The following is an 18,525-nucleotide window of genomic DNA, read 5'->3' as shown; positions in this document are numbered from 1 at the left end:
AGAAGACACAGTGATGGCTAAGACGCACATGAAAAGCTGCTCAAGAGCACTAATTATTAGAGAAATGCAAATCAAAACTACAATGAGGTATCACCTCACACCTGTTAGAATCGGCATCATCAGAAAATCTACAGACAACAAATTCTGGGGAGGGTGTGGACAAAAGGAGCCCTCTTCCACTATTGTTGGGAATGTAAATTGATACAGTCACTATGGAGAACATTATGGAGTTTCCTTAAAAGAACTAGAAATAGAAACCTTGACTTTCCCTAACCCTAACCATAGCCTGGAACGGAAACCTACCACCAACCGTGCACCTTATCTACGCGGTACACTAATCCTAATCCGTACGCTGGCACTAACCGGTGAGTCAACATGTACCCTGACACTAACACGTTTCCGTACCCTCAGCTCTGCCCCAAACCTTGCCGTTGCCTATCCTTATCCTTAGCCCGGAACAGAAACCTACTATCAGCCCTACACCTTACCCTAAGCCGTACCCTAATCCTAATCCATACGTCAACACGTACCCTGACCCTAACATATTTCCGTACCCTCAACTCTGCCATAAACCTTGCCGTTCCCTTACCTTAACCCTAGACCAGAACGGAAAACTACCACAAACCCTACACCTTACCTTACGCCATACCCTAATCCTAATTCGTATGCTGACACTAACCTGTGCATCAACACGTACCCTGACCCTAACATGTTTCGTACCCTCACCTGTGCCCTAAACTTTGCCAGTCCATAAACATAACCCTAGACTGGAACGGAAACCTACCACCAACCCTACACCTTACTCTATGCGGTACCCTAATCCTCATGCGTACGCTCACACTAACCCGTGAGTCAACACGTACCCTGAACCTAACACATTTCCGTAACATCACCTGTGGCCTATACCTTGCAATTCGCTATCCCTAACCCTACACCGGAATGTAAACCTACCGCCATCCGTACACCTTACTCTACGCCGTACCCTAATCCTAATGCGTACGATGACACTATTCCATGCATCAACATGCACCATGAACCTAACACGTTTCTGTACCATCACCTGTGCCCTAAGCCTTGCCGTTCACTAACCCTAACCCTAGCCCTGAACTGAAACCCACCACCAGGCCTACACCATACCGTATGCCGTACCCTACTCCTTTCCTGTATGCTGGCACTGACCCATGCGACAGCACGTAGCCTGCCTCTCCCAAGTTTCCGTACCCTCACCTGTGCCCTTAGCCTTGCCGTTCCCTAACCCTAACCCTAGCCCAGAACGGAAACCCACCACCAGCCCTACACCTTACCCTACACCGTACCCTACTCCTAGCCCATATGCTGGCACTGACCCATGCGTCAGCAGGTAGCCTGACCCTCCCACGTTTCCGTACCCTCAGCTGTGCACTAAAACTTGACGTTCCCTAACCCTAATCAAACCCCGGAATGGACACCCACCACCAGTCTTACACCTTACCCTACGCCGTACCCTACTCCTGGTCCAAACCCTGGCACTGACCCGTGCTTCAGCATGTAGCCTGACCCTCCCACGTTTCCGTACCCTCAACTGTGCTCTAAGCCTTGCCGTTCCCTAACCCTAACCCTACACTTTACCCTACGCCATACCCTATTCCTGGGCCGTACGCTGGCACTGACACTTGCGTCAGCACGTAGCCTGACCCTCCCATGTTTCTGTACACTCACCTGTGCCCTAGGGCTTGCCATTCCCTAACCCTAACCGGGAACGGAAACCCACCACCAGCCCTACACCTTACCCTAAGCCGTACCCTACTCCTGGGCCGTAAACTGGAACTGACCGTTGTGTAAGCACGTAGCCTGCCACTCCCATGTTTCCATACCCTCACCTGTGCCCTAAGCCTTGCCGATCCCTAACCCTAACCCTACCCTGGAACAGAAACCCACCATCAGCCCTACACCTTACCCTACGCCGTACCCTAATTCTGGCGCGTACGCTGGCACTGACCCGTGTGTCAGCACGTAGCGTGCCTCTCCCTTGTTTCCGTACCCTTACCTGTGCCCTAAGACTTGCCGTTCCCTAACCCTAACCCGGAACAGAAACGCACAAACAGCCCTACACCTTATCCTACTCCGTACCCTAATCCTGGCCCGTACACTGGCACTGAACCGTGCGTCAGCACAAAGCCTGACCCTCCCACGTTTCTGTACCCTCAGCTGTGCACTAAGCCTTGCCGTTCCCGAACTCTAACCCTAGCGCGGAATGGAAACCCACAACAAGCCCTACACCATACTTTACTCCTGACCCGTACGCTGGCACTGACACGTTTGTCAGCACGTAGCCTGCCTCTCCCACGTGTCCCTATGCTCACCTGTTCCCTAAACCTTGCCGTTCCCTAACCCTAAACCTAGCCTGGAACGGAAACCCACCACCAGCCCTACACGTTACCCTATGCTGTACCCTACTCCTGGCCCTTACGCTGGCACTGACACGTGCGTCAGCACACAGCCTGACCATCCCACGACCCTCCCAATACAGAAATGGGCAAAAGATCTCAAGAGACGTTTCTTCAAAGAAGACACAGAGATGGCCAAGACGCACATGAGAAGCTGCTCAAGAGCACTAATTATTAGCGAAATGCAAATCAAAACTACAATGAGGTATCACCTCACACCTGTTAGAATCGGCATCATCAGAAAATCAACAAACAACAAATTCTGGGGAGGGTGTGGACAAAAGGAGCCCTCTTCCACTATTGGTGGGAATGTAAATTGATACAGTCACTATGGAGAACACTATGGAGTTTCCTTAAAAAATCTAGAAATAGAATTACCATCTGATCCAGCAATTCCACTTCTGGGCATATACCCAAAGAAAACCATAAATCAAAGAGGCACATTCACCACAATGTTCATTGCAGCACAATTTACAATAGCCAGGTAATGGAAGCAACCTAAACGCCCAAAGACAGATGAATGGATAAAGATGGGGTACATATATAAAATGGAATATTACTCGGCCATAAAAAGGAATGAATCTGGGTCATTTGTAGAGACATCGATGGATCTAGAGACTGTCATACAGAATGAAGTAAGTCAGAAAGGGGAAAACAAATATTGTATATTAATGCATATGTGTGGAACCTAAAAAATTGTACAGATGAACTGGTTTGCAGGGAAGAAATAGAGACACAGAGGTAGAGAACAAACGTATGGACACCAAGTGTGGGAAGCCATGGTGTGGTGGTGGTGGTATGAGTTGGGAGATTGAGATTGACCTGTATACATGTATATGCATAAAACACATAACTAATAATAACCAGCTGTATAAAAAAGTAAATAAAATTAAATTTCAAAATTATAAAAAATAAAATTTAAAAATAAAACAGAAAAAAGTTCTTCCCTTCACACAGATGTATTTATAGGAATGAATTATTTCCATGCTTATATCTATAAATACATAAAAGAGGAATAAAAGCTAACTTGAACCATAAACGAAGAAAAACCTGAACCGACCAGTTATACAGAGAAAAACACTATCAGGGCACTTGCTCCAATGGTAAACAATATTGAAATTGGTCAGAGGTGGGGAATCATCTCCCATACAGCCATCAACACACACCCCACACAAGGAGCTTCCTCATTGCAAAGTGGGGGGACCAAACCGAGGCATCTCTGAACAAAGGTGAGCTGAGCCCTAGGCCAGCTGTTGGTGAACTGTTCCCACCCTTCCCAGGTAAAACACCTGAATATGTACAAGGGCTTGAAAGACTAGAGGAAGGGCCGTGGAGCCACACCAGCGACAGCACGCAGGCCAACTTGGTGCCTGCAGGCCAGCCAGGGTGGTCCTGGCCCCGGGCGCTCTTCCGGAAGCTTTCCGTTGTCCTGCCTGAGATACCCCACTTGTCTCGGCCCCCACTGCTTTTTTCCTTCCTCACCTCTGTCCGGAGAGAAATTCCAGCGGAAGGTATGGGTGACACATCCTCCTCCTTACAGGAGGCAGCCTGGCAACTCCTTCAGAAAGGCCAGCAGAACCCCACTCACACCGGGCCACCAACAAAGCTGTGGCCCCTCACTCCCTCCCACCAGCACAGCCCCGAGACTGCTCACGGGGCAGAGAATATGGAGGCAGGCACAGCTTCAGGGGCTATTGCTGCATGGAGCGCTGTTTATATTGACCTCAACCAGGCACACCTGGGGAGGGCCGGCCGGCAGGATAAGGCTGCCCACGTCAGCTAATCCACAACCCGCAGGGAAGCACATTGTTGAAAAGGGACCTCGCTAAGTCATACTAGAAGGCAAGGAAAAAAAGGACACAATGCCTTTTGCAGCACCGTAGATGAGTCTAGAGGTAATCACGTGACATGTAGGAAGTCAGAAACTGAAAGACACATATCATACCATATCACTTATAGGTGTTACCTAAAAATGGATACCAGGGCAGATATTTCCACCGAGAAGGGCAATCAGAGATTCATTAAACAAACTTATGGTTCACCAATGGAAAGTTGTGAGGATTGGTTTCATTACGATATCGGGGTTAACAGACTTATACAAACACAGGTGACATATATAATCACCAAAGACCTACGGAATACCAAACGACTACTCAACATTCTGTCATAAGGTACATGGGAAAAGGATCCCAGGAAAAACCGACATCTGTATATGTGTAAAAGAACCACATCTTCCACACCTCCAATAAGCCAAACATTGTAATCAAACTTGCTGTAATAAAAAATAAAAATTAAATTAAAAACACGAACAAGAAGTAGGGAGACAAACTTGAGGGATTTTCTCCTGGCACATTCCATTCTAAATTCCAATCTAGAACACGACTTCCATTGAGGCTCTGTTGCCCTAGTAACCTGAATTAGTAAGGGAGAACATCTGCCACCTTGTGGCCGTTTCACAGAACAGCAGCTTTAATCCCAGCGCTAATGGTCAGTTGATATTCAAAATCATTGCAGGCCTGTAAATGACACCTGCCCTGAAAACAAATCCTGGGGTCACATATCGACCAAAAAATTCAAAGGACGTCCATATTTCAAAACGACCGTTTCAAAAGGCATATTTTACGCACATTAGTTTTCTACTTCTTTTTATTTTTTTCTTTTTTGGTTAAAAAAATGGGAAAGGAAAAAGACATCCCTCAAAAGAGGCGAAAATAGTTGCAAACGAATCAATGGACAAAGGTTTAATCTCCAATATATATAAACAGCTCATGGAGCTTAATATTAAAAAAACAAACAACCCAATACAAAAATGGGCAGATCTAAAGAGACGTTTCTTCAAAGAAGACACAGAGATGGCCAAGACGCACATGAAAAGCTGCTGAAGAGCACTAATTATTAGAGAAATGCAAATCAAAACTACAATGAGGTATCACCTCACACCTGTTAGAATCGGCATCATCAGAAAATCTACAAACAACAAATTCTGGGGAGGGTGTGGACAAAAGGAGACCTCTTCCACTATTGGTGGGAATGTAAATTGATACACTCACTATGGAGAACACTATGGAGTTTCCTTAAAAAAACTAGAAATAGAATTACCATCTGATCCAGCAATCCCACTTCTGCTCATATACCCAAAGAAAACCATAAATCAGAAAGGCACATTCACCACAATGTTCATTGCAGCACTATTTACAAAGGGCAGGTAATGGAAGCAACCTAAATGCCCACACACAGATGAATGGATAAAGATGTGCTACATGTATAAAATGGAATATTTCTCAGCCATAAAAAGGAATGAAACCGGGTCATTTGTAGAGACAGCGATGGATCTAGAGATTGTCATACAGAATGAAGTAAGTCAGAAAGAGGAAAACAAATATTGTATATTAATGCATATATGTGGAACCTACGAAACTTTACAGAGGAACTGGTTTGCAGGGAAGAAATAGAGACACAGATGTAGAGAACAAACGTATGGACACCAAGTGTGGAAAGCCATGGGGTGGTGGTGGTGGGATGACTTGGGAGATTGGGATTGACCTGCATACATGTATATGCATAAAATACATAACTAATAATAACCTGCTGTATAAAAAAATAAATAAAATTAAATTTCAAAATTTTAAAAAATAAAATTTAAAAATAATACAGAAAAAAGTTCTTCCCTTCACACAGATGTATTTATAGGAAAGTATTATTTCCATGCTTATATCTATAAATACATAAAAGAGGAATAAAAGCTAACGTGAACCATAAAAGAAGAAAAACCTGAACCCACCAGTTATACAGAGGAAAACCCTATCAGGGCACTTGCTCCAACGGTAAACAATATTGAAATTGGTCAGAGGTGGGGAATCATCTCCCATACAGCCATCAACACACACCCCACACAAGGAGCGTCCTCATTGCAAAGCTGGGTGACCGAGCCGAGGCATCTCTGAATAAAGGTGAGCTGAGCCCCAGGTCAGCTGCTGCTGAACTGTTCCCACCCTTCCCAGGTAAAACACCTGAATATGTACATGGGCTTGAAAGACTAGAGGAAGGGCCATGGAGCCACACAAGCGACAGCACGCAGGGCAACTTGGTGCCTGCAGGCCAGCCAGGGTGGTCCTGACCACGGGCGCTCTTCCAGAAGCTTTCCATTGTCCTGCCTGAGATACCCACCCTGTCCCGGGCCCCACTGCTTTTTTCCTTCGTCACGTCAGTCCGGAGAGAAATTCCAGCGGAAGGTATGGGTGACACATCCTCCTCTTTACAGGAGGCAGCCTGGCATCTCCTGCAGAAAGGCCATCAGAACCCAACTCACACCGGGCCACCAACAAAGCTGTGGCACCTCATTCCCTCCCACCAGCACAGCCCCGAGACTGCTGACGGGGCAGAGAATATGGAGTCAGGAACAGCTTCAGGGGCTATTGCAGCCTGGAGCGCTGTTTATATTGACCTCAACCAGGCACACCTGGGGAGGGCCGGGCGGCAGGGTAAGGCTGCCCAGGTCAGCTAATCCACAACACTCAGGGAATCACATTGTTGAAAATGGACCTCGCTAAGGCAGAAGAGAAGCCAAGGAAAAAAAGAACACAATGCCATTTGCACCACCGTAGATGAGTCTAGAGGTAATCACGTGACTTGTAGTAAGTCAGAAAGTGAAAGACACATATCATATCATATCACTTATAGGTGTTACCTAAAAATGGATACCAGGGCAGATATTTCCACCGAGAAGGGCAATCAGAGATTCATTAAACAAACTTATGGTTCACCAATGGAAAGGTGTGAGGATTGGTTTCATTACGATATCGGGGATAACAGACTTATACAAACACAGGTGACATATATAATCACCAAAGACCTACGGAATACCAAAAGACTACTCAACATTCTGTCATAACGTACATGGGAAAAGGATCCCAGGAACAACAGACATCTGTATATGTGTAAAAGTATCACATCTTCCACACCTACAACAAGCCAAACATTGTAATCAAACTTGCTGTAATAAAAAATAAATAATTAAATTAAAAACACGAAAAAGAATTAGGTAGACAAACTTGAGGGGCTTTCTCCTGTCACATTCCATTCTAAATTCCATTCTAGAACACGCCTTCCATTGAGGCTCTGTTGCCCTAGTAACCAGAATTGGTAAGGGAGAACTGCTCCCACCTTGTGGCCGTTTCACACAACAGCAGTTTTAATCCCAGCACTCATGGTCAGTTGATATTCAAAATCATTGCAGGCCTGTAAATGACACCTGCCCTGAAAACAAATCCTGGGGTCACATATCGACCAAAAAATTTAAAGGACGTCCATATTTCAAAACGACCGTTTCAAAAGGCATATTTTATGCACATTAGTGTTCTGCTTCTTTTCCTTTCTTTCTTTTTTGGTTAAAAACACGGGAATGGAAAAAGGCATCCCTCAGAAGGGGCGAAAATAGTTGCAAACGAATCAATGGACAAAGGTTTAATCTCCAATATATATAAACAGCTCATGCAGCTTATTAAAAAAACAAACAACCCAATACAAAAATGGACAGAAGATCTAAAGAGACGTTTCTTCAAAGAAGACACAGAGATGGCCAAGACGCACATGAAAAGCTGCTCAAGAGCACTATTTATTAGAGAAATGCAAATCAAAACTACAATGAGGTATCACCTCACACCTGTTAGAATCGGCATCATCAGAAAATCTAGAAACAAATTCTGGGGAGGGTGTGGACAAAAGGAGACCTCTTCCACTATGGTGGGAATGTAAATTGATACAGTCACTATGGAGAACATTATGGAGTTTCCTTAAAAGAACTAGAAATAGAAACCTTGACTTTCCCTAACCCTAACCATAGCCCAGAACGGAATCCTACCACCAACCCTACACCTTATCTATGCTGTACACTAATCCTAATCCGTACGCTGGCACTAACCAGTGAGTCAACACGTACCCTGACCCTAACACGTTTCCATACGCTCAGATGTGCCCTAAAACTTGTCGTTGCCTATCCTTAACCTTAGCCCGGAACGGAAACCTACCATCAGCCCTACACCTTACCCTAAGCTGTACCCTAATCCTAATTCATACATCAACACGTACCCTGACCCTAACACGTTTCCGTACCCTCACCTCTGCCATAAACCTTGCCGTTCCCTAACCCAAACCCTAGCCCGGAACGGAAACCTACCACCAACCCTACACCTTACCTTACGCCGTATCCTAATCCTAATTCGTATGCTGACACTAACCTGTGCATCAACACATACCCTGACCCTAACACGTTTCGTACCCTCACCTGTGCCCTAAACTTTGCCGGTCCCTAAACATAACCCTAGACTGGAACGGAAACGTACCACCAACCCTACACCTTACTCTATGCGGTACCCTAATCCTCATGCGTATGCTGACACTAACCCGTGAGTCAACACGTACCCTGAACCTAACACATTTCTGTACCATCACGTGTGCCCAAATCCTTGCAATTCGCTAACCCTAACCCTACAACGGAATGGAAACCTACCGCCCTCCGTACACCTTACCCTACGCCGTACCCTAATCCTAATGCGTATGATGACACTATTCCATGTATCAACATGTATCATGACCCTAACACGTTTCTGTACCGTCACCTGTACCCTAAACCTTGCCGTACCCTAACACTAACCCTAGCCCAGAATGGAAAACTACCACAAACCGTACAGCATACCCTACACGGTACCCTAATCCTAATCCGTACACTGACACTAACCCGTGCGTCAACACGTACACTGACCCTAACACTTTTCCGTTCCCTCACCTGTGCCCTAAACCGTGCCGTTGCCTAAACCTAACCTTAGCCCAAAACGGAAACCTACCACCAACCCTACACGTTACTCTACGCCATACCCTAATCATAATCCGAGCGTCAACACGTACCCTGACCCTAACACATTTCCGTACCCTCACCTATGCCCTAAACCTTGCCGTTCCATAACACTAACCCTAGCCTGGAACGGAAACCTACCACCAACCCTAGACCTTAACCTACGAAGGACCATATACCTACTCCGTACGCTGAGAATAACACATGCGTCAACACTTACCCTGACCCTAACACGTTTCCGTACCTTCACCTGTGACCTAAACCTTGCCATTCCCTAACCCTAACCCTAGACCACAATGGAAACCTACCACCAAGCCTACACCTTACCCTAAGCGGTACCCTAATGCTAATCCATATGTCAACACGTACCCTGACACTAACACGTTTCCATACCCTCATCTGTGCCCAAAACCTTGCTGTTCCCTAACACTAACCCTAGCCTGAAACGGAAACCTACCACCAACCATACACTTTACCCTATGCCGCACCATAATCCTCATCTGTACGTTCACACTAACCCGTGCGTCAACACGTACCCTGAGCCTAACACGTTTCGATACCCTCACGTGTGCCCTAAACCTTGCCGTTCACTAACACTAACCCTAGACCAGAACGGAAACCCACCACCAGCCCTACACCTTACCCTACGACGTACACTACTCCTGGCCCGTACGCTGGCACTGACCCGTGCATCAGCACATAGCCTGACTCTCCCACGTTTCCGTACCCGCACCTGTGCCCTAAGACTTGCCGTTCCCTAACCCTAACCCTAGCCCGGAAAGGAAGCCCACCACCAGCCCTACACCTTTCCCTAAGCCGTAGCCTACGACTGGCCCATACGCTGGCACTGACACGTGTGTCAGCACGTAGCATGACCCTCCCACGTTCCCATACCCTCACCTGTGCCCTAAGCCTTGACATTCCCTAACCCTAACCCTAGCCCGGAAAGGAAACCAACCACCAGCCCTACACCTTACCCTACGTTGTTGCCTACTCCTGGCCTGTACGCTGGCACTGACCCGTGCGTCAGCACATAGCCTGACCCTCCACCATTTCCGTACCCTCAACTGTGCCCTAAGTCTTGTCCTTCCCTAACCCTAACCCTAGCCCAGAACAGAAACCCACCACCAGCCCTACAGCTTACCCTACGCCGTAGCCTAATCCTGTCCCGTACGCTGGCACTGATCCGTGCGTCAGCATGTAGCCTGACCTTCCCACGTTCCCGTACCCTCACCTGTGTCCTAAGCCTTGCCGTTCCATAACCCTAACCACAACCCCAAACGGAAACCCACCACCAGCCCTAAACCTTACCCTATGCCATACCCTACACCTGGCCCGTACGCTGGCACTGATCCGTGCGTCAGCATGTAGCCTAACCCTCCCACTTTTCCTTACCCTCACCTGTTCCCTAAGCCTTGCCGATCCCTAACTCTAACCCTAGCCCGGAACGGAAACCCACCACCAGCCCTACACCCTACCCTACGTCGTAGCCTACTGCTGGCCCGTAAGCTGGCACTCTCCCATGTGTCAGCCCGTAGCCTGCCTCTCCCACGTTTCCGAAACCTCACCTGTGCCCTAAGCCTTGCAGTTCCCTACCTCTAACCCTAGCCCGGAACGGAAACCACCACCAGCCCTACACATTACGCTATGCCGTACCTTACTCCTGGCCCGTACGCTGGCACTGACCCATTCTTCAGCACGTATCCTGACCCTCCCACGTTTCCGTACCCTCACCTGTGTCCTAAGCCTTAACGTTCCCTAACCCTAACCCTAGACCGGAATGGACACCCACCACCGCCCTTACACCATACCCAACGCCGTACCCTACTCCTGGTCCACACCCTGGCACTGACCCTTTCTTCAGCATGTAGCCTGACCCTCCCACGTTTCCGTACCCTCACCTGTGCCCTAAGCCTTGCCGCTCCCTAACCCTAACACTAGCCCGGAATGGACACCCACCACCAGCCTTACACTTTACCCTACGCCGTACCGTACTCCTGGTCCATACCCTGGCATTGAACCGTGCTTCAGCATGTAGCCTAACCCTCCCACGTTTCCGTACTCTCACCTGTGTCCTAAGCCTTGCCTTTCCCTATCCCTAACCCTAGCCCGGAACGGAAACCCACCACAAAACCTAAACCTTAACGTACGCCGTAGACTACTCCTGACCCGTACGCTGGCAGTGACCCTTGCGTCATCACGTAGCCTGACCCTCCCACGTTTCCGTACCCTCACCTGTGCCCTAAGCCTTGCCGTTCCCTAACCCTAACCCTACACCTAACCCTACGCCTTACCCTACACTTGGCCCATACGCTGGCACTGACCCGTGCGTCAGCACGTAGCCTGACCCTGCCACTTTTCCATACCATCATCTGTGCCCTAAGCTTTGCCGTTCCCTAACCCTAAACCTAGCCTGGAACGGAAACCCACCACCAGCCCTAAACCTTACCCTACGCCGTACCCTAATCCTGCCCCGTACGCTGGCACTGACCCGTGCGTCAGCACGTAGCCTGCCACTCCTACGTTTCCGTACCCTCACCTGTGCCCTAAGCCTTGCCGTTCCCTAACCCTAACCCGGAACATAAACCCACCACCAGCCCTAAACCTTACCCTACGCTGTACCCTACTCCTGGCCCCTACGCTGGCACTGACCTGTGCGTCAGCACGTAGCCTGCCTCTCCCACGTTTCCATACCCTCACCTGTGTCCTAAGCCTTGCCGTTCCCTAACCCTAACCCTAGCTTGGAACGGAAACCCACCACTAGCACTAAACCTTACGCTACGACGTACCCTAATCCTGGCCCGTACGCTGGAACAGACCCGTGCGTCAACACGTAGCCTGCCACTCCCACGTTTCCGTACGTTCTCCTGTGCCCTAAGCATTGCTGTTCCCTCACCCTAACCCTAGCACGGAACGGAAACCCACCACCAGCCCTAAACCTTACCCTACGCCATATCCTACTCCTGGCCCGTACGCTGGCACTGACCCGTGCGTCAGCACGTAGCCTGACGCTCCCACGTTTCCTTACGTTCACCTGTGCCCTAAGCCTTGCCGTTCCCTAACCCTAACCCTAGCCCGGAACGGTATCTCACAACCAGCCATACTCCTTACCCTACGCCGTTCCCTATTCCTGGCCCGTACGCTGGCACTGACCCGTGCGTCAGCACATAGCCGGACCCTCCCACGATTCCGTACCCTCACCTGTGCCCTAAGCCTTGTCATTCCCTAACCCTAACCCTAGCACGGAACGGAAACCCACCACCAGCCCTACACATTAGCCTACGCCGTAGCCTATTCCTGGCCCATACATTGGCAGTGACCCATGCATAAGAACGTAGCCTGACCATCCCACGTTTCCGTACCCTCACCTGGGCCCTAAGCCTTGCCGTTCCCAAACCCTAAACCTAGCCCGGAACGGAAACCACCACCAGACCTACACCTTACCCTACGCAGTACCCTACTCCTGGCCCTTACGCTGGCACTGACACGTGCGTGAGCACATAGCCTTACCCTCCAACCACACTCCCAATACAGAAATGGTCAGAAGATCTCATGAGACGATCCTTCAAAGAAGACACAGACATGGCCAAGACGCAGATGAAAAGCTGCTCAACATCACTAATTATTAGAGAAATGCAAATCAAAACTACAGTGAGGGGGCTTCCCTGGTGGCGCAGTGGTTGAGAGTCCGCCTGCCGATGCAGGGGACACGGGTTCGTGCCCCGGTCCGGGAAGATCCCACATGTCGCGGAGCAGCTGGGCCCGTGAGCCATGGCCACTGAGCCTGCGCGTCCGGAGCCTGGGCTCCGCAACGGGAGAGGCCACAACAGTGAGCGGCCCGCGTACCACAAAAAAAATAAAAATAAAAATAAAATGTACAATGAGGTATCACCTCACACTTGTTAGAATCGGCATCATCAGAAAACCTACAAACAACAAATTCTGGGGAGGGTGTGGACAAAAGGAGCCCTCTTCCACTATTGGTGGGAATGTAAATTGATACAGTCACTATGGAGAACAGTGTGGAGGTTCCTTAAAAAAACTAGAAATAGAATTACCATCTGATCCAGCAATCGCACTTCTGGGCATATACCCAGAGAAAACCATAAATCAAAAAGGCACATTCACCACAATGTTCATTGCAGCACTATTTACAATAGCCAGGTAATGGAAGCAACCTAAATGCCCACAGACAAATGAATGGATAAAGATGGGGTACATATATAAAATGGAATATTACTCGGCCATAAAAAGGAATGAAACTGGGTCATTTGTAGAGACATCGATGGATCTAGAGACTGTCATAAAGAATGAAGTAAGTCAGAAAGAGGAAAACAAATATTGTATATTAATGCATATATGTGGAACCTAAAAAGTGGTACAGATGAACGGGTTTGCAGGGAAGAAATAGAGACACAGGTAGAGAACAAACTTATGGACACCAAGTGTGGGAAGCCATGTGGTGGTAGAGGTGGGATGAGTTGGGAGATTGGGATTGTCCTGCATACATGCATATGCATAAAATACATAACTAATAATAACCTGCTGTATAAAAAAATAAAACTAAATTTCAAAATTATAAAAAATAAAATTTAAAAATAAAAGAGAAAAAAGTTCTTCCCTTCACACTGATGTATTTATAGGAATGTATTATTTCCATGCTTATATCTATAAATATATAAAAGAAGTATAAAATCTAACTTGAACCATAAACGAAAAAAAACCTGAACCCACCAGTTATACAGAGGAAAGCCCTATCAGGGAACTTGCTCCAGCGGTATACAACTCTGAAATTGGTCAGAGGTGGGGAATCATCTCCCATACAGCCAGCAACCCACCCCGCATGTAAGGAGCATCCTCATTGCAAAGCTGGGGGACCGTGCTGAGGCATCTCTGAATAAAGGTGAGCTGAGCCCCAGGCCAGCTGCACCTGAACTGTTCCCACCCTTCCCAGGTAAAACACCTGAATATGTACAAGGGCATGAAATCCTAGAGGAAGGGCCGTGGAGCCACACCAGCGACAGCACACAGGCCAACTTGGTGCCTGCAGGCGAGGCAGGATGGTCCTGACCCCGGGCGCCCTTCTGGAAGATTTCCATTTCCCTGCCTGAGATACCCCTCCTGTCCCGGACTCCACCCCTTTTTTTCCTTCCTTACCTAATCCTGGAGAGAAATTCCAGTGGAACTTATGGGTGACACATCCTCTTCTTTACAGGTGGCAGCCTGGCAACTCCTGCAGAAAGGCCAGCAGAGCCCCACACACACCGGGCCAACCACAAAGCCGTGGCCCCTCACACGCTCCCACCAGCAGAGCCCCGAGACTGCTGACGGGGCAGAGAATATGGAGTCAGGAACAGCTTCAGGGGCTATTGCTGCCTGGAGCGCTGTTTATATTGACCTCAACCAGGCAGACCTGGGGAGGGCCGGCCGGCAGGATAAGGCTGCCCAGGTCAGCTAATCCACAACACTCAGGGAATCACATTGTTGAAACTGGACCTCGCTAAGGCAGAAGAGAAGCCAAGGAAAAAAAGTACACAATGCCATTTGCACCACCGTAGATGAGTCTAGAGGTAATCACGTGAATTGTAGTAAGTCAGAAAGTGAAAGACACATATCATATGATATCACTTATAGGTGTTACCTAAAAATGGATACCAGGGCAGATATTTCCACCGAGAAGGGCAATCAGAGCTTCATTAAACAAACTTATGGTTCACCAATGGAAAGGTGTGAGGATTGGTTTCATTACGATATCGGGGTTAACAAACTTATACAAACACAGGTGACATATATAATCATCAAAGACCTATGGAATACCAAAAGACTACTCATCATTCTGTCATAACGTACATGGGAAAAGGATCCCAGGCAACACAGACATGTGTATATGTGTAAAAGAACCACATCTTCCACACCACCAACAAGCCAAACATTGTAATCAAACTTGCTGTAATAAAAAAATAAAAATTAAATTAAAAACACGAACAAGAAGTAGGGAGACAAACTTGAGGGGCTTTCTCCTGGCACATTCCATTCTAAATTCCAATCTAGAACACGACTTCCATTTAGGCTCTGTTGCCCTAGTAACCAGAATTGGTAAGGGAAAACTGCTGCCACCTTGTGGCCGTTTCACACAACAGCAGCTTTAATCCCAGCGCTAATGGTCAGTTGATATTCAAAATCATTGCAGGCCTGTAAATGACACCTGCCCTGAAAACAAATCCTGGGGTCATATATCGACCAAAAAGTTCAAAGGACGTCCATATTTCAAAACGACCGTTTCAAAAGGCATATTTTATGCACATTAGTTTTCTGCTTCTTTTTCTTTCTTTCTTTTTTGGTTAAAAAAACGGGAATGGAAAAAGGCATCCCTCAGAAGGGGCGAAAATTGTTGCAAACGAATCAATGGACAAAGGTTTAATCTCCAATATATATAAACAGCTCATGCAGCTTAATATTAAAAAAACAAACAACCCAATACAAAATTGGGCAGAAGATCTAAAGATACGTTTCTTCAAGGAAGACACAGAGATGGCCAAGACGCACATGAAAAGCTGCTCAACAGCACTAATTATTAGAGAAATGCAAATCAAAACTACAATGAGGTATCACCTCACACCTGTTAGAATCGGCATCATCAGAAAATCTACAAACAACAAATTCTGGGGAGGGTGCGGACAAAAGGAGCCCTCTTCCACTATTGGTGGGAATGTAAATTGATACAGTCACTATGGAGAACAGTATGGAGTTTCCTTAAAAAAAACTAGAAATAGAATTACCATCTGATCCAGCAATCCCACTTCTGGGCATATACCCAAAGAAAACCATAAATGAAGAAGGCACATTCACCACAATGTTCATTGCAGCACTATTTACAATAGCCAGGTAATGGAAGCAACCTAAATGCCCACAGACAGATGAATGGATAAAGATGTGGTACATGTATAAAATGGAATATTTCTCAGCCATAAAAAGGAATGAAACTGGGTCATTTGTAGAGACATCGATGGATCTAGAGACTGTCATACAGAATGAAGTAAGTCAGAAAGAGGAAAACAAATATTGTATATTAATGCATATATGTGGAACCTAAAAACTGGTACAGATGAACAGGTTTGCAGGGACTAAATAGAGACAGAGGTAGAGAACAAACGTATGGACACCAAGTGTGGGAAGCCATGGTGTGGTGGTGGTGGGATGAGTTGGGAGATTGGGATTGACCTGCATACATGTATATGCATAAAATACATAACTAATAATAACCTGCTGTATAAAAAAATAAATAACATTAAATTTCAAAATTTTAAAAAAGAAAATTTGAAAATAATACAGAAAAAAGTTCTTCCCTTCACACAGATGTATTTATAGGAATGAATTATTTCCATGCTTATATCTATAAATACATAAAAGAGGAATAAAATCTAACTATAACAATAAAAGAAAAAAAAACCTGAACCCACCAGTTATACAGAGGAAAACCCTATCAGGGCACTTGCTCCAGCGGTAAACAATTGTGAAATTGGTCAGAGGTGGGGAATCTTCTCCCATACAGCCAGCAACCCACACCCCACGCAAGGAGCGTCCTCATTGCAAAGCTGGGGGATCGTGCCGAGGCATCTCTGAATAAAGGTGAGCTGAGCCCCAGGCCAGCTGCTGCTGAACTGTTCCCACCCTTCCCAGGTAAAACACCTGAATATGTACAAGGGCTTGAAAGACTAGAGGAAGGGCCGTGGAGCCACACCAGCAACAGCACGCTGGCCAACTTGGTGCCTGCAGGCCAGCCAGGGTGGTCCTGCTCCCGGGCGCTCTTCTGGAAGCTTTCCATTGTCCTGCCTGAGATACCCCACCTGTCCCGGCCCCCACTGCTTTTTTACTTCCTCACCTCTGTATGGAGAGAAATTCCAGCGGAAGGTATGGGTGACACATCCTCTTCTTTACAGGTGGCAGCCTGGCAACTCCTGCAGAAAGGCCAGCAGAACCCCACTCACACCGGGCCAGCAACAAAGCTGTGGCCCCTCATTCCCTCCCACCAGCACAGCCCCGAGACTGCTGACGGGGCAGAGAATATGGAGTCAGGCACGGCTTCAGGGGCTATTGCTGCCTGGAGCACTGTTTATATTGACCTCAACCAGGCACACCTGGGGAGGGCCGGGCGGCAGGGTAAGGCTGCCCAGGTCAGCTAATCCACAACCCTCAAGGAATCACATTGTTGAAAATGGACCTCGCTAAGGCAGAAGAGAAGCCAAGGAAAAAAAGAACACAATGCCATTTGCACCACCGTAGATGAGTCTAGAGGTAATCACGTGACTTGTAGTAAGTCAGAAAGTGAAAGACACATATCATATCATATCACTTATAGGTGTTACCTAAAAATGGATACCAGGGCAGATATTTCCACCGAGAAGGGCAATCAGAGATTCATTAAACAAACTTATGGTTCACCAATGGAAAGGTGTGAGGATTGGTTTCATTACGATATCGGGGTTAACAGACTTATACAAACACAGGTGACATATATAATCACCAAAGACCTACGGAATACCAAAAGACTACTCATCATTCTGTCATAACGTACATGGGAAAAGGATCCCAGGAAAAACAGACATGTGTATATGTGTAAAAGAACCACATCTTCCACACCTCCAACAAGCCAAACATTGTAATCAAACTTGCTGTAATAAGAAAATAAAAATTAAATTAAAAACACGAACAAGAAGTAGGGAGGCAAACTTGAGGGGCTTTCTCCTGGCACATTCCATTCTAAATTCCAATCTAGAACATGACTTCCATTGAGGCTCTGTTGCCCTAGTAACCAGAATTGGTAAGGGAGAACTGCTGCCACCTTGTGGCCGTTTCACACAACAGCAGCTTTAATCCCAGCGCTAATGGTCAGTTGATATTCAAAATCATTGCAGGCCTGTAAATGACACCTGCCCTGAAAACAAATCCTGGGGTCACATATCGACCAAAAAATTCAAAGGACGTCCATATTTCAAAACGACCGTTTCATAAGCCATATTTTACGCACATTAGTGTTCTGCTTCTTTGTCTTTCTTTCTTTTTTGGTTAAAAAAACGGGGATGGAAAAAGGCATCCCTCAGAAAGGGCGAAAATCGTTGCAAACGAATCAATGGACAAAGGTTTACTCTCCAATATATAAAAACAGCGCATGCGGCTTAATATTAAAAAAAACAAACAACCCAATACAAAAATGGGCAGAAGATCTAAAGAGACGTTTCTTCAAAGAAG

At 47.0% G+C, this 18,525-nt stretch overlaps 2 long non-coding RNA genes across 2 annotated transcripts in view; one reads left to right on the top strand and one right to left on the bottom strand.

Moving 5' to 3' along the window:
• Positions 1–7,625, bottom strand: part of LOC308611410 — a 124,086-nt gene extending 116,461 nt beyond the window's left edge. The window contains exon 1 of the long non-coding RNA XR_014014896.1: positions 7,581–7,625. This is a non-coding gene — a long non-coding RNA (uncharacterized lncRNA). The remainder of the gene's footprint in view (positions 1–7,580) is intronic.
• The window catches only part of LOC308611409, an 874,260-nt gene that overhangs the window by 746,863 nt on the left and 108,872 nt on the right, over positions 1–18,525 (top strand). The gene's annotated exons all lie outside the window — the stretch shown is intronic.

Source organism: Mesoplodon bidens (genome assembly GCF_964165515.1).
Source record: "Mesoplodon bidens genome assembly, contig: HAP1_SCAFFOLD_196, whole genome shotgun sequence".
In the NCBI taxonomy this organism is placed as follows: Eukaryota; Metazoa; Chordata; class Mammalia; order Artiodactyla; family Ziphiidae; genus Mesoplodon; species Mesoplodon bidens.
The sequence above is the reverse complement of the archived record's forward strand: the minus strand, read 5'-3'. Positions and strand labels throughout refer to the sequence as shown.